This window comes from Chlorocebus sabaeus, chromosome 24, assembly GCF_047675955.1.
Source record: "Chlorocebus sabaeus isolate Y175 chromosome 24, mChlSab1.0.hap1, whole genome shotgun sequence".
NCBI classification, from domain to species: domain Eukaryota; kingdom Metazoa; phylum Chordata; class Mammalia; order Primates; family Cercopithecidae; genus Chlorocebus; species Chlorocebus sabaeus.
In genome coordinates this window covers 13,882,497-13,907,204 of record NC_132927.1, presented here as the reverse complement: position 1 = coordinate 13,907,204, position 24,708 = coordinate 13,882,497, and the positions used below count along the sequence as shown (strand labels likewise).

The window sequence follows — 24,708 nt, the reverse complement described above, 5'->3', positions numbered from 1 at the left end:
GCACCTCCCTGTTTCACTTGTAAAACCATGTAAATAAAGATAATTCATGCTACTAATTATCTCACAAGATGTAGGAAGTAAAAAGTGATTATGGCCTTGAAGACACAAAGAATATGGCTAACAATATAATGACCTATCATATGTCTAAGAAATCTCTTGAGACTTCTTGAAGTTAAAAAAAAATCATGCTTTTAAAGCTCTATGTATGACTTAATAATAAAGATTATCAGAAGATTATCAGATGGGGATTGAAGTAAATTTCTTACATTGGTAAATAAAATGCACATCCTAATATCATTCATTTTCCAGTCCATTACTGCTGCTTCTTAATACCATTGCCTGGTTTCTAAAAGAAATTCCTTAGAAGGACATTTATCTAAAAATACCTAAGGAATAAAGCTTAAGGAAGAGAGAATGAACATCCTGCTACTTGACATTAATCCCATTAACTCTGAGTACCTAACAGACGGCTCTGGCATTATTCCTAACTGGAAGACACTGAAGTTAAAGCACAAGGTTTTAAAGTTAATGGGAGTTGCAAAACTGAAAACACTGTATGTCAACTTGATAATATGCCCCTAAGTTATTTTTCATGGATAGTGCCGTTCTTCTGTTTAATGAAGAGTTAAAGCATGTGCAGTAATTCCTTATTTTCACAATATTCTTTCTGACAATAAAGATAACAACTATGAGAACAGTTTTTAGCTGGCTAAACCTGATGTACTGGTTTTGTTAATAAAAAATTCATGACAATTAATGAAATGGATCTATTAAGACAGTCCCCCAAAGTAGTACAGCTGCCCCACCTACAAATGAACTTCTCATGACCTATATTATTCAGAAAGAACTGTAGTAACTTGCATTAAAAATTGTTGCATACAAAAGGTTCAAACCAAATCAAAGCATTACTCAGAAGCTGGCAAGATACTTCAAGTGAAGAATGCTTGATATGGCCACCTTTAATCAAGTTTTCATTTGTTGTTCATACCCATAAAACTATTTCTATAATTGATGCTTTTCTACTATATTAAATTTTTAAAAATGCAACACTTAAAAATCATTTTAAGATATTAATAAGTAACACTTGGCTGAGTCCCAGATTTCACACTTTGTTATTAGAACTGCATTGAAAAGAGAGACTTTTTAGTAGCCATATCTCTTTCTTTTCATCTCAAATCCTTAATGGTCAAGTGCTAGGCAAAGAGAATAAACAAAAGAACCTTAAGGCTCATAATGATTTCTTTGATACATTTTTGGCAAATACAATTTAGCAGGAACATTTACTTTCTACAGGTTCCCCCTTAAAAATAATCCTTTAAGTCATACTTTGATTTTAAAAATCAATTGGATGTCAATTCTTTCTCTATCATAAATGTATTTCTTCATTAAACAATCCTATGATTATGAGAGAGAATCAGCTCCATTTCCATGTACAAGAATCACAGTTATAAAGAAAAGCTCATTGTTTAAGAATAACAGACCCACCCGAAATGGCATGTGAATGTGTTGTCCATGATAAGAATATGCAAACCTTTTGATGTACAATCTTTTCTAAACCAAAAAAGTCTCATCATATTTGAGACTATCTTTCATTTATAAATAAAAAGTTATTTTTTAAAATTCTCAAAAAAACACAAGTAGAAGAAACACTGGCTTCTGATACTTAATAAGGCCATCTCAATACCTGCCTTCTTTCTCTTCCACAAATGTTAGCTGAGCACCTACATCAATGTGCAAGACAGTGGAGATAAGGTACAGAGATGAAGTAGGGGGTGATACAAAGGTGAACAAGGAAGAAGCTTAACTTGTACAAAGTAGCTAATATTGCCCTGGGGAAGAGGTGTCAAGAACTCCATAGAAAATACCAATCTTGATGAATAAATGTGATATAGATCTTAAAAATAAATGTTTAGAATAATTTGAGTAGAGGAAACAAATAATATTCCTATTTAAAAACTATAATATTAAGACTGCATTAACTTTATAAATACAATTGTAATACCACTTTATTAAATTTTTAAGTGAATACAGAATATTTTACATTATCAGGGTACAAGACTTCTTAAAAAATTTTTTAATCCATAGACAACTTATTTCTATGCTAGGAAATGAAATGCTACTTAAAAACAATGAGGAAATACTTTATTTCCTCCATAAAAAATAGATATGACTTTATATTTATACAATATTTCAAAAACATTCATTAAAAAGACTTGAAATCAAGTTGAAGAAATTTCTAAGTCCATGTATCAGAAATTTAAGGATGAAAGAATCTGTCCAGAAAGTATAACATCTGGCTATTAGGATACCAGAAAGAGATACACCAAGGGGAAAAATGAAAGCGAAAACTATCAAATAATATTAAGGAAAATTTCTCAGAGATGAAAGCCAAAGATCTTCAAGTTGCAAGCATCTATAAGTGGAGATCACAGTAAATGAAGGAAGATCCATTCCCAGATACCTCCTTATCAGATTTCAGAATACCAAAATGAAAAAAACACTGAGATTAAAAAAATTACCTTCCATGAGAAAAAGTCTACAAAGAAGATTGATTCATTCTGAAATCAGTTACTAGAAGCAAGAAAAGAGAAAGAATAACATCTTAAAAGTTTTGAAAGGATATAATGTTAAAATATGAATTCTATATTCAGAAAACTTCTCTGTTTGGAAATTTCTTGAAGGGGAAATAAAGCAAGAAAGAAGATACAGAATCTGAGACACAGCAAAACCAATGCAGAAGAGAAGACAAATCCTAGGATGACAACTGTGCAGCAGACTGGAGAGCCACACACAGGTCTAGATTGCAATAGGCAGATGGACTGCCCTGATGTAAAGGGAGACCTCATAAAACAGAAATTAAGAGTGACAGGATGGGAAGAGCAGAAATAATGATGCACAAGATCCAAGAAAAAGAAAGGTGGCTGGGCAAGGTGGCTCAGGCCTGTAATCCCAGCACTCTGGGAGACCAAGGATGGCAAATCAGTTGAGGTCAGGAGTTCGAGACGAGCTTGGCCAGTATGGTGAAACCCAGTCTCTACTAAAAATACAAAAATTAGCCAGGCATGGTGGTGCACGCCTGTAGTCCCAGGTACTCAGAAGGCTAAGGTAGGAGAATCACTTAAACCCAGGAGGCAAAGGTTGCTGTGAGCTGAGATCGCACCACTGCACTCCAGCCTAGGCAACAGAGTGACACTCTGTCTCAAAAAAAAAAAAAAAAAAAAGTAATCAGAAATTTCAGGCAGGATAAAAAAAAATCGGTACAAGAAAGTCATGGCTCAAGTAAGAAAAAAAACTCCAAATATGATCCAATTTTAAGTACTTGGTTAAGTATTTTAAAAATCCTTTTGTCTTGATCCAAAGAACATTCTATTTGGCACAGGGTTGACAAATACAATCCAAAGGAAAGGAAAGGAGCTATAATTTTAGAATACCATATGGCTAGCATGGTCAGCAATATTGCTTCTTACTTTTCAAAACTTAACATCAACTTGTATTAAAGCAATGAATAATTTCATTACTAATTCCACTGAAGGACAGGTGAATGATAAAAATCAAATTCTTCATCTCCATTCAGTTTGCTGAATACTTTTCAGAACTATTTGCGACAATATAAATTCTTTACAGACTTATATGTTTTCTACAAGTCTACATTATGTCAATGTTTATACTCATAAATATAATTACTTATAATCTGAGTGTATGTAGGTTTTATTTAAGTACTTTTTTGAAATTATTTTGTGGACTGTCTCTGCCAAAGATTTCTTCCTTTTTTTTTTTTTTTTTTCTACTGGTAATATCAACTGCAGAACTTAACAGGGAGGTTAAAAGAAAATGGAAAAAGCTATTGATTCTTAGAAATGTCTTTGACATGGCAAAAATTTTAGTAACCTGTCTGATCAAGTACTGATGTATGGAATGTAAAAAACACTTCTCAAGTGACAGAAGGAAGAATGTGATCTTGCTGCCATTCACTTCTTTGTTGGCATAAACCAGAAATTATTTTAAGGTAGTTCTTGAGAAGATACAAAGAGTCAAAAATGAGTTAGAAATGTTTGAAGAGTTATGTACAAATAAATACCTGAAAAACTCAAACTTGAAGACATAAAAGAAACTGTCTGTCATGGAATTTGAACACATTATATGTTCACCAGAAAATATTAATTAATGCAAAAACTATGAGTGACCTCCATACATATGAGTCAGCAGAGTGCTGATTTTGAAATTTGAGATTGTTTTGTTTTTTAGTATAATTAACAGTATAAAGTAAGACTTTTAGTTCTCTAAGATCTTTAAAAGTTTCTCTCCCCTTGCACTCTCTTGCTTAACCCCACCTCATTGATTTTAAAAGACAACAGCACAGCAAACGATGACATTAACTTCTTTGTAAAGATTTTTCAGACTTTATGCTACGGAATAAAGTGAACTGTTAAGACTCTGAAAACTGCTAGTTTCATTTTTTTTGCTAGCTGTAATTATTTATTAGCAAATAAAACAATCCTTCAAGAAGAAAAAAAGTCAATAAATAAATATAGTTTGGCAAGTAAAAAGAATTTTGCTACGTATTAGAACCTATTTAAAATAACATCAATGAAAACAAACAGGATTTCTTGCTAGTGATACTGTGGGCACTTTACAAATAAACTACTACAAATACCAGTTTCAAACTAAGTAGCATGTACAGGACATGTTGATTCACATTTCCTACTTCAGATTCTGTGCTGCCTTCTGCAATGATCTTTACACTCCTGCATTAGCCCACACTGGCTATGGCTGCTAGTGCTATAGTGCAGAGACTACCCTTTAAAGGAAGATTGGCAGGTATTGAAGGGTTATAAAGGACTATTAGCACCTAATTGGGGTTTTCTCACTAGTGCAGTGACTGAAGTAACAATTATGAAACACAGTTTTGGAGAGAAATATTTTTGTTTTGGTTGGTCAGACTATTTATTTCTGTCTTTAAGAGCATATCCAGTTTGCAGCCCTGTAATGAGAGGTACTCAAAAGTATGAAGTCTTTCTGCTTGTTTTATAAAATTAGTCAAGAGTCCTGAACTTTGGCTTCAATCTTGCTCTTCTGTGTCAATGGCCAAGTCATCTGATCTCTTTAGTTCACCTACCAACATTCATAACTGCCTACCTACCCATACATTAAAAAGATAGGTACCAATATTTTCTAAGTTCTTTGAGCAAAATAAAAGTCACATTACATCTAGATTATTTAAAAAAAAACAGCTGACTGGAATTAAAGTATTTAAGATAAATGTATAAGTCATGTTGACTCTAGCTGCCAGTGGGAGTAAAATGCAAATTAGCACCATCAACAAATAGCACTGAATTATCTACAGTCACATATCATTGTTCTGCCTCTTGTTCCTCTATTTAAATTTAACATGTTCTTATTCTTACAGTTTCTAATACATACAAACACAATGACACAAAGAAATATCTGTGAAGCTATAAAGCATTTCAGCGCCTGGTGAGTGCCTCAGGGAGCTATGATTGGAAAGCTACCCAGATTGACACAGTAAAATGAGGGAAGTAGAACCAGTCTAATTTGGTTATATCTTTTTGAAGATAAAACATAAAAGTTCGCCTCCTAAAAGTGTGACAGGCATCTTTCACTGAAATTAGATTCAGAAACTAGGAGAACTAGAGTGTAGTTGTTTATTATTATACAAACCATTACTTCGCACCTACTATCAGCCAGATAGTATATTAAGTGTAGGAATAAAAAGTAAAATAAGAAAAAGCAACTGTCATGGTAATATTTGTGAAGGATGTGAGGTTAGGGTTAATGTTAATTTTTTGCATATAATTGTTTACATATCCACTTGTTTTATCACTACTTCTTGAATGGTGGCCTTTTCCCTATGAATTGCCGTGTCTTCATTGTTGAAGATAAACTGACCATATATGTGTAGGATTCTTTTATCCTCTGGATCTATATGTACGTTTACCTTTTCACTAATATCAATGTCTTGATATCTGTGACTTTACAGAATGTATCTTGAAATCAGGTATTCCTCCAACTGTGTCTTTTATAAAACTGCTTTGGCAATTCTAATCATTTGCATTTTTATATAAATTTTAGAATTAGCTTGTCAATATCTACAGTAAACACAAATGTAATTTTTATTAGATAATATATAGCCTACAGATCAATTTGGAGAGAATTGATATCACAGCAATATTGAGTGTTCCCATCTATGAACACTACATAATTCTTCATTTACATGGGTCTTCCATAATTGTTTTCAGCAATCTGTAGTTTTCAGAGTACAGTGTTAAATTCATCCTTAAATTTCTCATAATTTTGTATGCAACCTTTAAAATGTTACTAGAATAAGTTAATTCAGATCAATATGTAAAAATCAACTGTATTTCCATATATTAGCAATGAACAATTAGAAAAGGAAATTTAAAAGTTCAGTTTCTTTTAAAGAATCCACAGGAATCCTTAGGATGTGTACAACATATCATCTGCAAATAAAAGCAGCTTTATTTTTCCAATTTTTAATAATTATCGGTTCCTACAGAAAGTTGAAGTGGGAAGATCATCCTTGCTTTGTTCTTGATCTTACATAGAAATCATTGAGCCTTTGTCATTAAATATAATAGCTGTAAATTTTCTCCTAATGTTCTTTATCAGTCAGACCGAACAACTGAATGGGTTTTGAATTTCATCACATGCTTTTTCTGCATCCTCTGAAATGATTATTTTCTCTCCCTTATTCTGTTAACATGGTAAATTACACTGATTTTCAAATGTTAAACCAACCTTGCATTGCCACCTTTAGCATTGCAGTACCCTTTATATATGCTGTTGGATTTGGTTTGCTAGTTTTTGTAGAGGGTTTTTTTTTTTTTTTTTTTCAGCCCATCATCATGAAGGACTTTGGCCTCAGTTCTCATTTCTTGTAATGCCCTCATCTGGTTTTCATACTAATGTAAAACAGATGTTATTGACTGAGTTGGGAAGTGTTCCATCCTCTTTTATGTTCTGAAAATGTTTGTATTAAGACTGTTATTATGTCTTCCTTAGATGGTTGACAAAACTCACCATGAAGACACTTGGGCCTGAAGTTTCTCTGCAAAATGTTTTAAATTATGAATGCAATTCCTCCTTCTCTCCCTCCTCCTTCTTCTTCTCTCATTTTTTTTCCTTTTTTTTTTTTTTTTTTTTTGAGACAGTCTCTCTGTCACCCAGGCTGCAGTGCAGTGGTGTAATCGTAACTCACTGCAGTCTCGACCTCTTGGACTCAAGCAATCCTCCCATTTCAGCCTCCCCAGTAGCTGGAACTATAGGTACACACCACCATGCCTAGCTAATTTTTTAAATTTTTAGTAGAGATAGGGTCTCACTGTGTTTCCCAGACTGGTCTCAAACTCCTGGTCTAAAGCTCCTCCTGCTTTGGACTTCAATTTCTTCAATGGATATTGAACTGTTCAGAGTTTCTATTTCTTTTCATGTCCACTAAGGATTTATTTCTAGACTCCCAATTCTATTCAATTTCAAAATGTCTACTCTTATGCTAATACCACATTGTTTTGATTAGTGTAGCTTTGCAGTAAGTTGTGAAATCAGGAGGTGTGATTCTGCCTCCTTTGCTCTTTTTTTCAAGATCAATTTGGCTATTCCGGATTTCTTTCATTCCATATGAACTTTAGAATTAGAATTCAATTTCTACAAAGAAGTTAGCTAGCATTCTGAGAAATTTTATTGAATTTGTAGATTCTTATCATCTTAACAGTATAAAGTCTTCTGATCCATGAACACAGATGTTTTTCCACTTATTTAGATCTTCTTTAATTTCTTTAACCATGTATTTGTCATTTTCAAAGCATAAGTTTTTGCGATAATTTTCTTACATTTATTCCAAAGTATTTTATTCTTTTTGATGCTATTGCAAAGGTTATTTTCTTCTTTTATTATGGTACCTTCAGTAACAATTTTTTAAAATTTTTATTTATTTATTTTTATAATTTCAGCTTCTATTTTAGATTTGGGGGTATATGTGCAGGTTTAATGAGCTTTTGATAAAATTCATCATCCCTTCAGGATAAAAAACCTTCAACAAACTAGGCATCAAAGGAACATAACTCAAGATAATAAGAACCATCTATGACAAACCCACAGCCAACATCATACTGAATGGGCAAAAATTGGAATCATTCCCCTTGAAAAATGGAATAAGACAAGGATGTCCACTCTCATCATTCTTATTCAACATTGTCCTGGAAGTCCTAGTCAGAGCAATCAGGTAAGAGAAAGAAATAAAAGACATTTTAATAGGAAAAGAAGAAGTCAAACCATCTCTCTTTGTTGATAATATGATTATATACCTAGAAAATCCTAAAGACTCTTTGAAAAGGCTCCTGGAAGTAATCAACAACTTCGCTAAAGTTTCAGGATACAAAATCAATGTACAACAATTGGTAGCATTTCTGTACACCAATAACATCCAGCTGACAGCCAAATCCAGAATGCAATTCCATTTACAATAGCCACACACACACACACACACACACACACACACACACACACCCCAAAGTAGAATTAGAAGGAAATTTTTTCAACCTATAAAAGGGCATCTATGAAAAATCCACAGGGGTGGGGCATGGTGGCTTACACCTGCAATCCCAGCATATGAGGTGGCCAAGATCTCTACAAGGGGAACTACAAAACACAGAAGAAAGATATTGTAGCTGACACAAACAAATGGAAGAACATCCCATGCTCATTGATCAGAAGAATTAATATTATTAAAATGATCATGCTACCCAAAGAAATCTGCAGATTCAATGCAGGCCCTATCAAAATACCAACATCATTTTTCATAGAATTGGGAAAAACAATCCTAAAATTCTTATGAAACCAAAAGAGAGTCTGAATAACTAAAGTAATCCTAAGCAAATAAACCCAAAAAAACAAAAAGCAAAACAAAACTAGAGGCTTTTCTACAGTACATTATGTTACTTGACTTCAAATTATACTACAAGGCTATATCAGAAATAGACACACAGATCAATGGAACAGAATAGAAAACTCAGAAATAAAGCCACATATTTACAGCCAACTGATCTTTGACAAAATTGACAATAATGTACACTGGAGAAGAGATGCCCTTTTTAATAAATGGTGCTGGGAAAACTGGATTGCCATATGCAGAAGAAACTGGACCCTTATCTCTCACTATATAGAAAACACAACTCAAGATGGATTAAATACTTAAATGTGAGGCCTAAAACTATAAAAGTCCTGGAAGAAATCCTAGGGAAAACTCTTCTGTTCACTGGCCTAGGCAAATAATTCATGACTAAGATCTCAAAAGCACAAACAACAACAACAACAGCATAGACAAATGGGACTTGATTGAGTTAAAAAGCTTCTGCACAACATAAGAAATAATCAACAAAGTGAACAGACAACCTGAAGAATGGGAGAAAATATTTGAAAAATATGCATCTGGCAAGGGCAAGAAACTCACATAACAACAGCAAAACTAAATAATCCCATTAAAAAGTGGCAGTTGATAAGAATAGACATTTTTTTTCAAAAGAAGACATACAAATAGCCAATAGGTGTATGAATAAATGCTCAACATCACCACTCATCAGAGAAATGCAAATTAAAATCTCAATGAGACATTCTCATTGACACCACTCAGAATGGCCATTATTAGAAAGTCAGAAAATAACATGCTGGTGAGTTGGCAGACATAAGTGAACTCATACACTATTGGTGGGAATGTAAATTAGGACAATCTCTGTGGAAAATAGTATGGAGATTTCTCAAAGAACTTAAGACAGAACTACTATTTGATCCAGCAATCCTACTACTTGGTACCTACCCGAAGGAAAAGAAATCATTACATTGCACTCATATGTTTATCATAGCATAATCCACAATGGCAAAGATATGGAATCAACCTATGTGTCCATCACAGATAACTGGGTAAAGAAAATATGGTGTATATATACACAATGGAATACTACACAGCTATAAAAAAGAATGAAATCATGTTTTTTGGGGGAAAAATGAATGGAATTGGAGGTCATTATCTTCAGTGAAAGAAGCCAGACACAGAAAGACAAATATTGCATGTTCTCATTCATAACTGGGTGCTAAAAAATGTATACCCATGGACATAGAGAGTGGAATGATAGACAACAGAGACTCAGAAAGCTGAGGGGGTGCAAAGGGGGTAGATAATGATAAATTACTTAATGGCTACAATGTACATTATTCAGGTGATGGATACCCTAAAAGCCCTGATCTGACCCTCACTTAATTTGTGCATGTAATGAAACTGTACTTGTGCCACAAAAATTTATATAATAAAAATGTATATATGTCAATTGCAATGTGGATTTTATTTAAATCTTGATTAACACAAATTAGTAAGACATTATGACATGAAACAATTGGAAGTTTTAGCACTGAGTGGGTATTTGATGATATTAAGAAATTATTGTTAGCCCAGGTGTAGTGGCTCATGCCTGTAATCCTAGCACTTTGGGAGGCTGAGCTGGAAGAAGCACTTGAGCCCAGGAGTTCAAGACCAGAAGGATAACATAGTGAGACCTTGTCTTCACACACAAAAAACCCCAACAAATTAGCCAGGCATGGTGGCGTGAGCTTGTAGTCCTAGCTATTCAGGAGACTGAGCCTTGGAGGGGGAGGCTACAGTGAGCTGTGACTGCACCACAGAACTCCAGCCTGACAACAGAGCAAGACCCTGTCTCAAAAAAATAAATTTATTAAATAAAATATATTATTGTTAAATTGTTAAGTATGTTAATGGTATTGTGATTATGCTAAAATAAGAGTCCTTATCTTTTAGATGATACATACTGAAATATTTGTAAGTAAAGTAACATCGTATATGTGATTTACCTTAAAATAATACCAGAGAGTGGGGGTATATGCATGAGAGTGTGGATGAAATCTGACTGACTAGGGGTTGATGTTTTCAGGGGCAAGTGATGCGTACATGCAGAGTGCATTCTGTAGACTTTGGTATATGTCCCAAATTCTCCATAATAAGCTTTTCAAAAATGTATTTAGGCTTTTAAGATGCTTTAAATTTTATATAAAGTATTGAAGTATTTCTTTTGAGTATAAGTTTAATTTTTAATGCTTCAAAGAATAAGCTCTATATTCCCAAGGCTCTCCAGGAAACACAGAATAAAAACTAAACGCATGTTAACAATAAAATTCCTGCAATTTTCTCTTAATTCCATAATATAACACAGTATGTTCATTAAACCTCTACTTTTCCTTATTCTGTTCTTCCAGGCTAGAATGCCCTCTTCCTCTTCCTCTCTATCAGAGCCTTATTGGTTCATATACTTCAATTCTCGAGTATTCCATAAAATCTTGTGAAATTTATTCAAGCCTAGAAGAATCTCTCCCTTCTGTGACTTGCTATGGAAGTGTCCAAGTATTTCATTTAACAGCACATAGTAATGTATGTTCATTTTTAGTATATATTTTTTTCTCTAGTTAATTATAATCTATTTTAAGGTAGCAGTTGCATCTTATCCTCTGTTAACTCTATGTTTCACAAAAGTCTGCACAGTCTTTAGTACACAGCAGGCTCTTAACGAATTCATATACAACTGAAAATAGCTATTTGGTTAATGGTTACTACTAAATATGATTGTTGTTAGGTTAGTGATTGTGCTACAGCACAGATAAAACAATAATATTAACACTACAACATACTAATAAACATAAACTATTATGATTATATGGATAAAATTGCTGTTAGGCACAGTATTTAGTTTTTGTAGTTTAACATATGATATAATGCTAGAGCTTAAGGGTTCAAAAAAAAAATCAGTGGTAGTCTATAAATCCAGACATCAACTGTGGTTGTAATTTGTACAGTTTGGTTGAACATAGACAAAGACTGTTAAACTCCAAAGCAGGTCAGATTCTTTTACTGCATTAACTGGCCTTTAACATGGTCTCAGTGATGTGTTTTGTGCAATAAACATGTCAGGCATATCCAAATCAGGGAAATAATGCTGAAGTACCAGTTTTGCTTCAGCAGTATTTCTGAGGGAGGCAAGGGTAGAGGAAGGGGTCCAGTGTAAAGTAAAAGGCCCAGCTATCAGGAGGATTAGGTAATATTTATGCCTCTGTCAATGGCCTTAATGTAACCTAGGGGATGTTAGTTTTCTCTCTGTTTCAGTTTTCTTCTCTCCAAAAAGGGATGATGCCTTACAAGGATGTTGAAGGGATTAAATAACATATGTATCAAACTCCAAGATACAAGATAGAAAGAATTACAAACATAACTTTAAAAATTATATCTGTATTTTCTGGGGTAAAAATTTTAACACAAAACATTGAAGAAAATGTTATTATTTTGAATTTGTACTCTTTGGAAAACATGTTTTTCATAGGTTGGGGAAAAGTGATAAAATTATTAGATTCCTATTTCTCAATATATTCTGAACATTAAAATGTTGCTGTGTGAATAAACAACTCCTGAAAACAAACTGTTAATCAAAAAGGGCCAAATCCAAGTTCAAGCATGCCATTTTGACAACATATTTTTTTTGCCTCACAAGAAAAAAATCAACCATCTTAACTACAGTAAAAACTTGTTCCTAAAGAAAAATCAAACGATTGCATATTGTGTTCACAAAATATTGCATTTAAAGTCTAAAATGCTGAAAAAAGTTATAAATGTATTAACGGATTCTCAAAAAAGAGCTAATGAGAACAATAAAAACTCAACATAGGAATTATAATAATAATGGGTTACTTTGGGTACACCTAAGTGTACCCAAGTACTGTATAAAGCATTGTACATGCATTATTTGATTTGGTTATTCTAAAACAATGATATGAGGCAGGTATAATTACAATTCTTATTTTGCAGGTCAGGAAATTGAGGCTTTGAGAGGTTAATTACCTGTAGATGGTCACTCAGCTAGAAAGTCAGAACCTGCACCATCTGTCTTACTGTGGTGTTAGTTCCCAATTAAAACACTGTATCATACATAAGAATGAATGGAAAACAAAAGTTTTACAAGTGAAAAGGTGAACGAAGACCTAATGAAAGTGGATTTAGAAATATATGATGTTTTCTTCATTATTAATTATAATTTAAGTCAACAGTGTGTCCAACTTTCTAGGACAAAATCTCAATTCTCACCTTTTTTCATATAATTTTTTCAAAAATTTTTATTTTTTATAGTTTAGAACAGCTAACCAAGCTTGACAGGACAACTAAACTTTCCATGGGTTAAAATAAATGAAAATCTTGATCAGATTAACACTGAATAAAACTAAACTAAAAAACCAGTCCCTATCTCTAGGCTTTTGAACTTCCTGATTGCTTTACATAGTAACTGAATATTCTTTAGTTGTGATTCAATCAGAACCAGGAAGTTTTAGAAGATATTTGGGGAATAACTGGAACTACATTAGTAGAATACTGATTGTCATAAAACCCTTTTAAGCCTGAAGAGAACAAGACATACTATACAGCAACATTTAAAGCTTAACAGCTAAACAGAATAGTAAATTAAACCTTAATAAATTCATAAGTTTCACAAATATTTTAGGTTTGGAATAGTCAGTGGGGCACAATATTTTTATACTGAACTGAGCTTATAAAATAATATTTTTGGAATTATGGGGAAAACATTCAGTCAAGTCTATTTTGACCCTTGCTAACTTGTAAATCATTTAAACTTTAGAGAACTAGTTCATGATTTAAAGAATGAAAACTCTAGCTACCTCACATATAATTGAATCTGGAATATTTACACATTTAAATGCCTAACTATAGGTAAACATTTATCCTTTTGGGAGAGGGCCAGGTGGAAGGGCCTCATGGCAAAATAACAATGTTAAGTCCCGGATATCTGACTGTACTGCCAGTGCCACCCAGTCTTAAAAATACTGCTGGATCGTCATCATCATCCTTAGTCAATATTTACTAAGCTTTTTATGACAGCAGTGGCATTAGAAAGTTTATAGAAATCAAAACTAGCTTAAAGATCTCAGTTTATTAGATCTTGTACTGTATGTTTAACATTTATTGTTTTTGCAATTAATGAATCAGAATGTTCCTGAACAAAGGTCTTCAATTATTAGCTATTATTTTCATTTGCCAAAATTTTTAACTAGTTTAGATTCAGTAAAAAACTTTAATTCATTTATTAATGCATATGTGTCATGTAGAGAAAAAGAAAACATCTATAATTAAAATATACTAAATAAACCTAATTAAACTGAGTGAAATTTATTGAAATATGAGGGAATTCTCTCCTCTCATTATCATTTCTGACTACAGCTAATGTTCATAGTATTGAATTATTTTAAAAAGGCATCCTCTTCATCTCTAACCAGTCACAGAACCCTGTTTCTACATCAAGTTGAAGAAGAATGTTAGGTTAATAGTTCTTTTAAAGTTGGTAGTGTTTTTTTAACATCTTATTTTACTTTTAAAAAGTGCTTGAAATACTGCCATGTAAAATACCTTCAAAAACAGTTAAAAATATTTGGCAAACATAAAATGTAAGTGAAGTTATCATTTATATGTATATTTTACATAACACAGGTGAATAAAGTCTACTCTGGAATTTAATTCCCTTATAAATCCTGCCTTTTGTAAAGCACAACACTAATAAAATCTATTTAAAAAATTAATCACATTGTCATAAATAGATATACCAAAACATGGATCAGTTTTTCATCATCAATTCTAAGCACTAAGCTTAATTTGTGCAGGTTACCACGCATGAGTCTTTTCAAAACTTACAAACTCATTGATATAATATACAAAAGTAATACATGTACATAAAAAATTTTAAAATTCAAACACTTTATTAGGGTATGAAAGGAAAGTTAAAGTCCTCTCTCACTTACCATGGATGTAAGAAATCTGACTGTTAGACTCAGTCTCACTTCCCAGGCAACCTGCTGTTAAGTTTCTAATGTATCACAATGGTTAAGCACATACGTATATTAACACATACTCATTCATTCAAACACTTATTGAGCATCAAAGACGTGGGAAGCAGTGATTCAGGTATAAGATTCAGTAGGAAGAAAAAACCAAAATCCTAAAGGACAATCCATAAACACAGTACAGTGTTGTGTAAGCATGTCTATTATGAAAAAATAATAATAAAGGAGGGTAACAAATAGAGTGATGTAGTAACAGGGTACACTATTTTAGATAGTGTGATCTTGTGATATTGAAGCAGAAAGTTGAACAAAGTAAAGGAACAGACTCATGTGACATTCTGGGGGTAGAACACTCCAGGCAGAGAAAACACATGGCAGGGCGCTGGGATGGGAGCACACCTAGAATATTTGAGTTATTAAGGGACCTCGTGTGGCTAGAGTGAACCAAGAGTAGAAACATGTTAAAAAATAAGGTTAGAGAGGTAGCCAGGGGCTAGAGTATATGTATATGTGTACAAACATCCATTTTATAAGTAATATCACAACACACATCTGGGGTCATAAAAGTAAATACCTACAAGGTCGAGGAAGATGACTTTAAATTCACAAAGTAGGTGGAATAGAAAGTGGTGGCAAGTGCATGCCCCTTTTAGAGAGGGTAATTTTTACTTAGCCCTAGTCAATTGTTGAAATGCATGAGTGATGGTTAATTTTATGTGTCAACTTGGCTAGGCCATGGTAATGAGATATTTGGTCAAACAGCAATCTAGATGCTGCTGTGAAGGGATTTTGTGTTTTTTTGTTTTTGTTTTTGTTTTGCTGTGATTAACATGTTTAATTAGTAGACTTTGAGTACAATAGACTGCCTCTATAATTATGAGTAGACCTTATCCTATCAGTGGAAGATTGAGGTCCCCTAAGGAGGAAGAAATTCTGCATCTTGAGACTCAAGGCCACAACATCTGCTAAGTGCAGTGACTCACACGTGTAATCCCAACACTGGGAAGTTGAGGTGAGAGGACTGCTTGAGCTCAGGAGTTCAAGACTAGCCTGGGCAACATAGTGAGACCTTGTCTCTATTTTTTTTTTTTTTTAATTAGTGCTCACCTCTGGCACATATACTAAAATTAGAACGATACAGAGAAGACTAGCATGGCCCCTGTGTAAGGATGACAGGCATTCCATATTTTTGGGAGAAAACTTTTGCAATCTATCCATCTAACAAAGGGCTAATATCCAGAACCGACAAGGAACTTAAACAAATTTACAAGAAAAAAAAACCTCATCAAAAAATGGGCAGAGGATATGAACAGACACTTCTCAAAAGAAGACACTTATGTGGCCAAACAAATATATGAAAAGAAGCTCATCATCACTGGTCATTAGAGAAATGCAAATCCCACAGTCAGATACCATCTCACACCAGTTAGAATGGCGATCATTAAAAAGACAGGAAACAACAGATGCTGGAGAGGATGTGGAGAAATAGGAACGCTTTTACACTGTTGGTGGGAGTGTAAATTAGTTCAATCATTTTGGAAAACAGTGTGGAGATTCCTCTAGGATCTAGAACCAGAAATACCATTTGGCCCAGCGATCCCATTACTGGGTATGTACCCAAAGGATTACAAATCATGCTACTATAAAGACATATGCACACGTATGTTTATTGTGGCACTAGTCACAATAGCAAAGACTTGGAACGAACCCAAATGCCCATCAATAATAGACTGGATAAAGAAAATGTAGCACATATACACCATGGAATACAATGCAGCTATAAAGAAGACTGAGTTCAGGGTCAGGTGCGGTGGCTCATGCCTGTAATCCCAGCACTTTGGGAGGCTGAGGCGGGTGGATCACCTGAGATAAGGAGTTTGAGACCAGCCTGGCCAACATGGCGAAACGCTGTTTCTACTAAAAATACAAAAATTACCCAGGCATGGTAGCGGGCACCTGCAATCTCAGCTACTCGGGAGGCTGAGGCATGAGAATCACTTGAACCTGCACTCCAGCCTGGACAACAGATCGAGACTTGGTCTCGAAAAAACAAACAAAAAAGAATGAGTTCATGCCCTTTGCAGGGACATGGATGAAGCTAGAAACCATCATTCTCAGCAAACTAACGCCGGAATAGAAAACCAAACACCACATGTTCTCACTCATAAGTGGGAGTTGAACAGTGAGAACACATGGACACAGGGAGGGGACCATCACACACCGGGGCCTGTTGGAGACTGGGGGGCAGGGGGAGGGATAGCATTAGGAGAAATACCTAATGTAGACAATGGGTTGATGGGTGCAGCAAACCACCATGGCATATGTACACCTGTGTAACAAACCTGCATGTTCTGCACATGTATCCCAGAACTTAAAGTATAATTTTAAAAAATAAAAATAAAAAAACTAGGCATGGTGGCAAGTGCCTGTAGTCCTAGCTACTCGGGAGGCTGAGGCAGGAGGATCACTTGAGCATGGGAGTTTGAGGCTGCAGTGAGCTATGATTGTGCCACTGCACTCCAGCCTAGGAAACAGAGCGAGACCCTGACTCAAAAATAACAAATTTTAAAAAGTACAACATCAACCCTTCACTGGTTTTGCAGCCTGATGGCTTGCCCTGAGATTTTTCAGACTTGCCAGGCCCCACAATTGTTTGAGCCAACTTCTTAAAACAAATCTTTTGCCCTATTTATATACAGTCTATTGATTCTCTTTCTCTGAAGACCCTGAATAATAAACATGTCATACTATAATCCTAAGGGTCCCACATTGCCAGATCTCCTAGATCTCATCTTGGCAATGAATTTAATATATTTTTTCCAATGATATGCAGACCAAACAAAGCATCCACGGAAAATATTTTAATTTATTTTTTCATTCTAAGAATAATGCTGCAATGAACACTGGATAATGATATTATTTCCTAAGTTTTTTTTTAATTCTAAATTTTAAGAAAGGTAAAATCCAAACAAATGTTTCCAATGATAGTTTTCAAATATGAGCACTGTAGGTCTAAAAAAAAAGAATTTTTTTTTGGTAGGTGATATATTTGCTTTATTATATGGAGACCCCATTTTGACCCACATCCGTGTAAATAACTAACCTACATGCTAGACTAGGTTCATGTCATCTCAAATCATTCATTCATTCACACATTTATCAATGGTTTCTTCTTATATGCATTGCACACAAAAAAAACTGTGCAGGAGACACTTTACATCTGAAGAAACTTTCAATCTCGTGTTAAATTTGATTGTTTATTCATTTGTTGATATATATTTACTGAAGTCTTGCTATACATAAAGAACAGAAGCACTAGTAGGGGAATTAAGACACACATTCATAGAACTATTGGACAAGAAAGCATGAGGTATGTATTGCTAGAGAGCCACTGTGAATAACTATAATAGGAATTTTACATAGTGAGATCACTTCTAATGGACAAGATTAGAAAAGGATTAATAGAATAGCTGTTATTTAAATTATGATGCGAAGCCTCAATAAAAATGGGATAGGCAGAGATGGAGTAGTCCAGGAGGAAAAGATGACATATGAGAAAGCACTGAAGTGGGAAATTGTTGGGTGTGTCCATGAAATATTGAACAATCTATTTTGGAAGTGCACATAATAGTCAATTCAGTGTAACAAATACTTGTTGAGCACTTACTATGTGTGAAGCAATATGCCAGTGACACAAATATGAATGAAACTGAGAAGCAAAAAGATGATTGGTGAAATATTAAATTAGAAACAGGGCCAGGTGCGGTGGCTTACGCCTGTAATCCCAGCACTTTGGGAGGCCGAGGTGGGCAGACCACGAGGCCAGGAGATCGAGACCATCCTGGCTAACACGGTGAAACCCCGTTTCTAATAAAATACAAAAAAAAAAAAAAAAATTAGCCAGGCATGGTGGCGGGCGCCTGTAGTCCCAGCTACTTGGGAGGTTGAGGCAGGAGAATGGCGTGAACCTGAGAGGCAGAGGTTGCAGTGAACCGAGATCACGCCACTGCACTCCAGCCTGGGCAACAGAGCGAGATTGTCTCAAAAACAAAACAAAACAGAGATGGCAGCAATATCGAGGAAGTTCATGAATGTTACATTAAAGAGTTTGGATTTTATTATATATATAATGTGGTATTGTTAAATACTATTGATGACTGAATGAGAGGGTGAAAATAAAGTTTCAGGAATCTTAAGAGAAGTAAGGATGGAGAAGACAAGTAAACAAAGTAGCAAAAAAAGCTTGGTCATGAAATTATTCAGGTGTAGTCTAAGTTGGAAAAGGCAAAAGTGACAATGATTGCAAGGAAAAATCTGGCAAAAGTTGGTTAGAAATTAAATTTAAGAAAGCGATGAATCAAAGATTACCTATGTAGGAGGCAACTGCCACCTGTGGACCTATAATAATAGTGATTCTGAGTGCCAAGACCAAGGGAAACACTGCACTTTTAAAATGTAACAAAATATAAAATTATATTTTTCTCAAGCTAATAGAAATAATGTTTAGAAACATCAAATTCCAGGACTTATAATTAGCAAGCCCATTCTAATACAAACTCTGGGTCCTTTGCTAGGCACAACCACTGAGTGACAAAATATTTTGTTAAATGCTCTTAAAAGGAGGTTGAGTCACTTTGTAGAATAACAACTAGCAGTTGAGAGCTATACATGTTGAAATTTAGTTTTATTCTTATAACTTACTGTGTTGAATAAGACGCAGAAAATCATGAAAACTGATAATGCCAAAAAACGTCCTTCTGGATAGAAAGTTAGAGAAGATTTAAATTTACTTCAGTAGCAATAACCTCTTTACTAATTTAATTGTCTTATATCTCAAGACAGCAAAAATTTGTAAGTGATTTTATAAATTACACTTAGTAATATATTTCCTTGGCACAGTGCTTTATAGTTTTCAAAAACATTCAGATATATCATCTCACTGGTTTTCGTATTAAGCAGGTCAGTTATTATTGATGTTTACAGGTGAGGCAACCGACATTCAGAAGTTAAGTCACTTAGTAAATGCCATATTCTGTAAGTTGAGAGGAAGAAGAGACGAATGCTTAATAAATATAGTCCAAATCCCTGGACATGTAGAAAATGTATACTTTAAGTTTTTTTTTAAAACTGTTTTAATTTTATTTTTGTTTTACATTCCAGAGTCACCAATAAATATACACATAGTGACTTGAATAGTGAAGCCAGCTGTAAATTTTTAAATTTAAAGGCCCTGAAAATAGATATAACTTAATGGCATAAAAAGACTGTTTGACTCTAAATGTTACTAAATAAAAATTTAATCTACTTCATATAAAGGGGTAACAAATTTCATAAAATGTGAGAAGTAGAAAAAGCTTCTCACATCAAAATTAAAGAAACTGAAATCTAGCAAAGTTGAAACTTGTCTACAGTAATCAAAAAAAAAAAAAAATCTGATTAATGCCAAAGATGGAAGTGTAATTCAAGTCTTCTTGTGTTCTTTTTAATCACAGCTGTTGCAGTATGGTACCATAATGTAGCTCCATAAATAGTTAATTATTAGAGAAAACAGAGGTGTGACAAAAATTTTATGTCACTGGGTAGGCCAATTGATTAGAATATACAACTAATGAGGTCAGGATCAAGTGTTCAACCCCACTCTTGATGAGGGATTTGCATTGAGAAAAATACTTCATGTATTTTCAGCTTCATGGCTATAGTTTGCATGCTATAATCACCAGTGACTTTTCTTATCAACTCGTAGTTCCAACCAAGAAAGCATATGGTTCAGTAAAAAACTATCACTAGCATAAAAAAAAAAAAAAAAAAAAAAAACCTCACGGATTCTAGTGACAATCAGCAGTATTTCTGATTGTTAAGGATAGTATATACACAGACCAAAAAAAGTATATAAAGAGAACAGGACCCATACTGAATAAAATTTACTAAAGTAGTACAGAAAAAAAATAAAGAATTTTACTTTCTTTCTGAGTATATTTCATCTGGCCTCTATCTTTATGGTTTCTATGACTTTTAAATGTATACTACAAACCCAGTAAGTAGGGTTAATGTTTATCCCACTTTTCACTATGTTAAACACATAAGTATTTCATATAATTATTGTCAAAAAATACTAGTTCAATCATAGGAAACAAACTACCTTAAAAAGTGAAGCATTCTCTTCAACATTTATGTTCTAAAATGTCAAATTTACCATATTCTGAATGGCATACAAATTCACACATGGAATCACACAAAGTATAACAAAAATGTAAAGCACATTGACTGTTGTTAATTATAATATGTATAATAAATCCTATACTACTGCCACCAAACAACAAAGTCTAATTCTTGTCTAAACACTTTAATTTACACTTTCTTTAAGTGAAAGGCAATATAAGGAAGCACTATAAAATCAGCAAACATTGAAACAGGCATTCCCTCAATTAGAAAAGAATTTGTTATTATTATGTCTCCTGAACGTAGGAATGTAGCACTACAGGTTTATAACAGGAAAAAAATCATTACTAAATACAAATCTAATCCCTAAAAGTTTAAGATTCTTTCTTGATGGAACTGTCTAGATTTGATTAACGAAGGTGTTGCAAATGAATTTAGCATTTGCTATAGCAATCAGGAGGTACAAATATTTAATAATAGCACTTTTATAATATATGGAATTTATTTTAAATCTTGATATTGTTATTCCTCTCCTGCTATCTTTTCTGTTTTAATGCAAAAGAGCTATCAGCTACAGTGGTAACTTTATTATCTCTACCCTCCCATCTCACTGGCCACTCCTCCTAACTGCTGAAAGAAACAAAAGGCCAAGGCTTCATTTTCTTAGCACTCAAAATATTCTAAAACTCAAAGGAAACAAACAGAATAAAGAAACTCATAAACCTGTATTTCCATATTTCCATTTTCCTTATTTCCATACAAGGGAATGGAATGTTTTTACCAGCAGTAGCTCTTACACTAATCTCAGAGAAAGAAAAAAAAAAAAAAAAAAGCCAGTATCACTAATTAGTAAAGAAGAAGAAAACTGGGGAGACAGAGTCTCACTCTGTTTCCCAGACTGGAGTACACTGGTGTGATCTCCACCCACGGCAACCTCTGCCTCTTGTGATCAAGTGATCCTCCCACCTCAGTGATCCTCCCACCTCAGCCTCCCGAGTAGCTGGGATTACAGGAACATGTCATGCCTTGCTAATTTTTGTATTTTTTGTGGAGACGGGGTTTGGTCATGTTGCCCAGGCTGGTTTTGAACTCCTGGACTCAAGCGATCCGCCATCCTCCCAAAGTGCTGGGATTACAGGCGTGAGCCACCATGTCCAGCCACTAATTAGTAAAATCAAAGGAAAGGTAGAAGGAAAGCCATCATCATATTTTAATCTGCCCCTAAAACGAAGAGCTGATCATACATCCTCCATTGTTTTGGCTGTTGGAGAGTTGAGAGTCAGAGTTGAAGCTTTCTCTTTTGCTGCTTCACAGTATACATGCCGGCTGTATTCTGACTCACTCCTGGCTCTAGCTACCTGTTCTAATCATGTATTTTCCTACCCTTATTTTTTCTTAAATATTGGTAAATAACTTTCTGACAGTATACATGTATAAATGTATATGTAAATGTAAACTGATTTGGATAGTTGAAAGTATTGCTTGCCAAACATAATCCGTTATCTATGAGTTCTATCTATCTATTTAATCTATCTGAAAATTACGGAGTTAGTTTTAGGTTCCTTCACATAAAAAGGAACCTTTACATTTCTTCTATAACATAAGAAAATTAGTAGAGAAACCTAGTATCTCTATGAATTAGTTGTGTTTGACATACAGATAAGTAAGCATCATTTACTAGGTGTGGAAGAAATACTGTTTATTTTAATTTAAATCAAATTAAAATAGACTTTCAGCTTGCAGGAAACTTAAGCTTGGTTTTTTGGTAATTCCTCCCCCTTCCTAGAGTTGTACATCACAGGAATCTTTTACTGATCCCATTTAAAATAAATTTCTGTATATCCTCACAGAGTGTGCTCTGTACCTTTAAAAAATGTGTAGTAAAATGACAACATAAAATTTACTATTTTAACCATTTTATCTGTACAACTTACTGGCAGTAAGTACACTGACAATATTGTACAATTATCACCATTATTCACTTCCACAACTTTTCATCATCCCACTCTGTGTACATCATATAATTCCCCACTCTTATAACTCCCTATTCCCTTTCTTCAACTCCGGGTAACTTCTATTTTATTTTCTGTCTCTGTGAATTTGCCTATTTTAAGTACCTCATATAAGTGGAATCATACAATCTTTGTCTTTCTTATCTGATTTATTTCACTTAGCATAATGTCTTTAGGTTTGTCCATGTTGCAGCATGTATCAGAATTTCATTTTTTTTTGAATAATGAATAGTTGGATAATATTCCATTCTCTGTATATACCATATTTTGTTTATTCATCTGCAGAGGGACACTTGGGTGGTTTCTACCTTTTGGTTAATATGAACAATGCTTTCATAAACACTGGTGTACAGTAACTGCTTGTCCTTACTTTCAATTGTTTTGAGTATATACCTAGGAGTGGGCTTGCTAGATCATATGGTAATTCTATGTTTGACCTTTGAGGAACCACTAAATTGTCTGCTACAGTGACTGCATCAATTTACATTCCCATCAGCGAAGCAGGAAAGTTCTCTGTATCTTTTTGTTTTAGGGGAAACATGGAATCTCCCTGGAAGATGCAACTTCCCTTACATTTTTGAGTGGATACCAAACATTCTTCCATGCATCACACACTGTGCAGGTCTCTTATGATATATCTAGTGATATGTCACTCTTCATTCAATAGGTAGGATTTATCTGTTTTTGCATCATGCTCAGAACTAAGTGCTTCACTTCATTTAAGCATTTCACTTAAATAGTAACATTCTGCTTTCTGATTTCAATCTCCTGTCTCTTCAGCTCTTGAATTATATATATATTTGTGTGTGTGTGTGTGTGTGGGTGTGTGTGTGTGTGTGTGTGTGTGTGTATTTTGAGACAGAGTTTCACTCTTGTTGCCCAGGCTGGAGTGCAATGGTGCAATCTTGACTCACTGCAACCTCCACCTCCCAGGTTCAAGCGATTCTCCTACCTCAGCCTCCTGAGTGGCTGGGATTACAGGCATCCGCCCCTACGCCTGGATAATTTTTTGTATTTTTAGTAGAGACAGGGTTTCGCCATGTTGGCCAGGGTGGTCTCGAATTCCTGACCTCAGGTGATCTGCCCAACCTCTCATGTTCAGAAGCCAACACTGACCCCTACTTTATGCAGGGGGTGAGGGGTGTGGCTAATACTAATTGTGGCCTCAAATTTAGTAATACAGCTATTCTTAACTCCTTTACTCCTGTCTCTGATCACAATTTGGCCAGCTTCTTTTCCAGGTGAACTTTTCTGCAGATACTCTAAATTCCAACTCTTCCTCCTTCCTCTGGAATCCTGCTCTATAAGAATTCTTTCTTTTGGCTTCTTCAAATTAGCCATAAATATACTCAAGTATTTGCTATTTTTCAAAAACAAAAATCCTTAACCTATGTTTCCTCTCTTCTCAATTATCACAACCACCTTTCTTACTCAAGTTTCTTCAAGGACTGCTCTATTGTCCAAATTGCTATGCTTCTTTACCTCCTAATTACTCTTCAATTCACAGAAAACTGATGTCTATATCTAATACTCTATTGACTAAACTACTCTGTGGAAGTCACTAATGGCCACTGAATTTCCAATGTAAAGGATACCTTTGGTC

The 24,708-nt window shown here is 34.3% G+C and overlaps 1 protein-coding gene and 1 pseudogene across 8 annotated transcripts in view; one reads left to right on the top strand and one right to left on the bottom strand.

Moving 5' to 3' along the window:
* MIPOL1 (mirror-image polydactyly 1) overlaps positions 1-24,708 on the bottom strand; it is a 365,168-nt gene that overhangs the window by 108,827 nt on the left and 231,633 nt on the right. The window lies entirely within an intron of this gene.
* On the top strand, positions 16,034-16,125 carry LOC119619224 (U6 spliceosomal RNA; annotated as a pseudogene).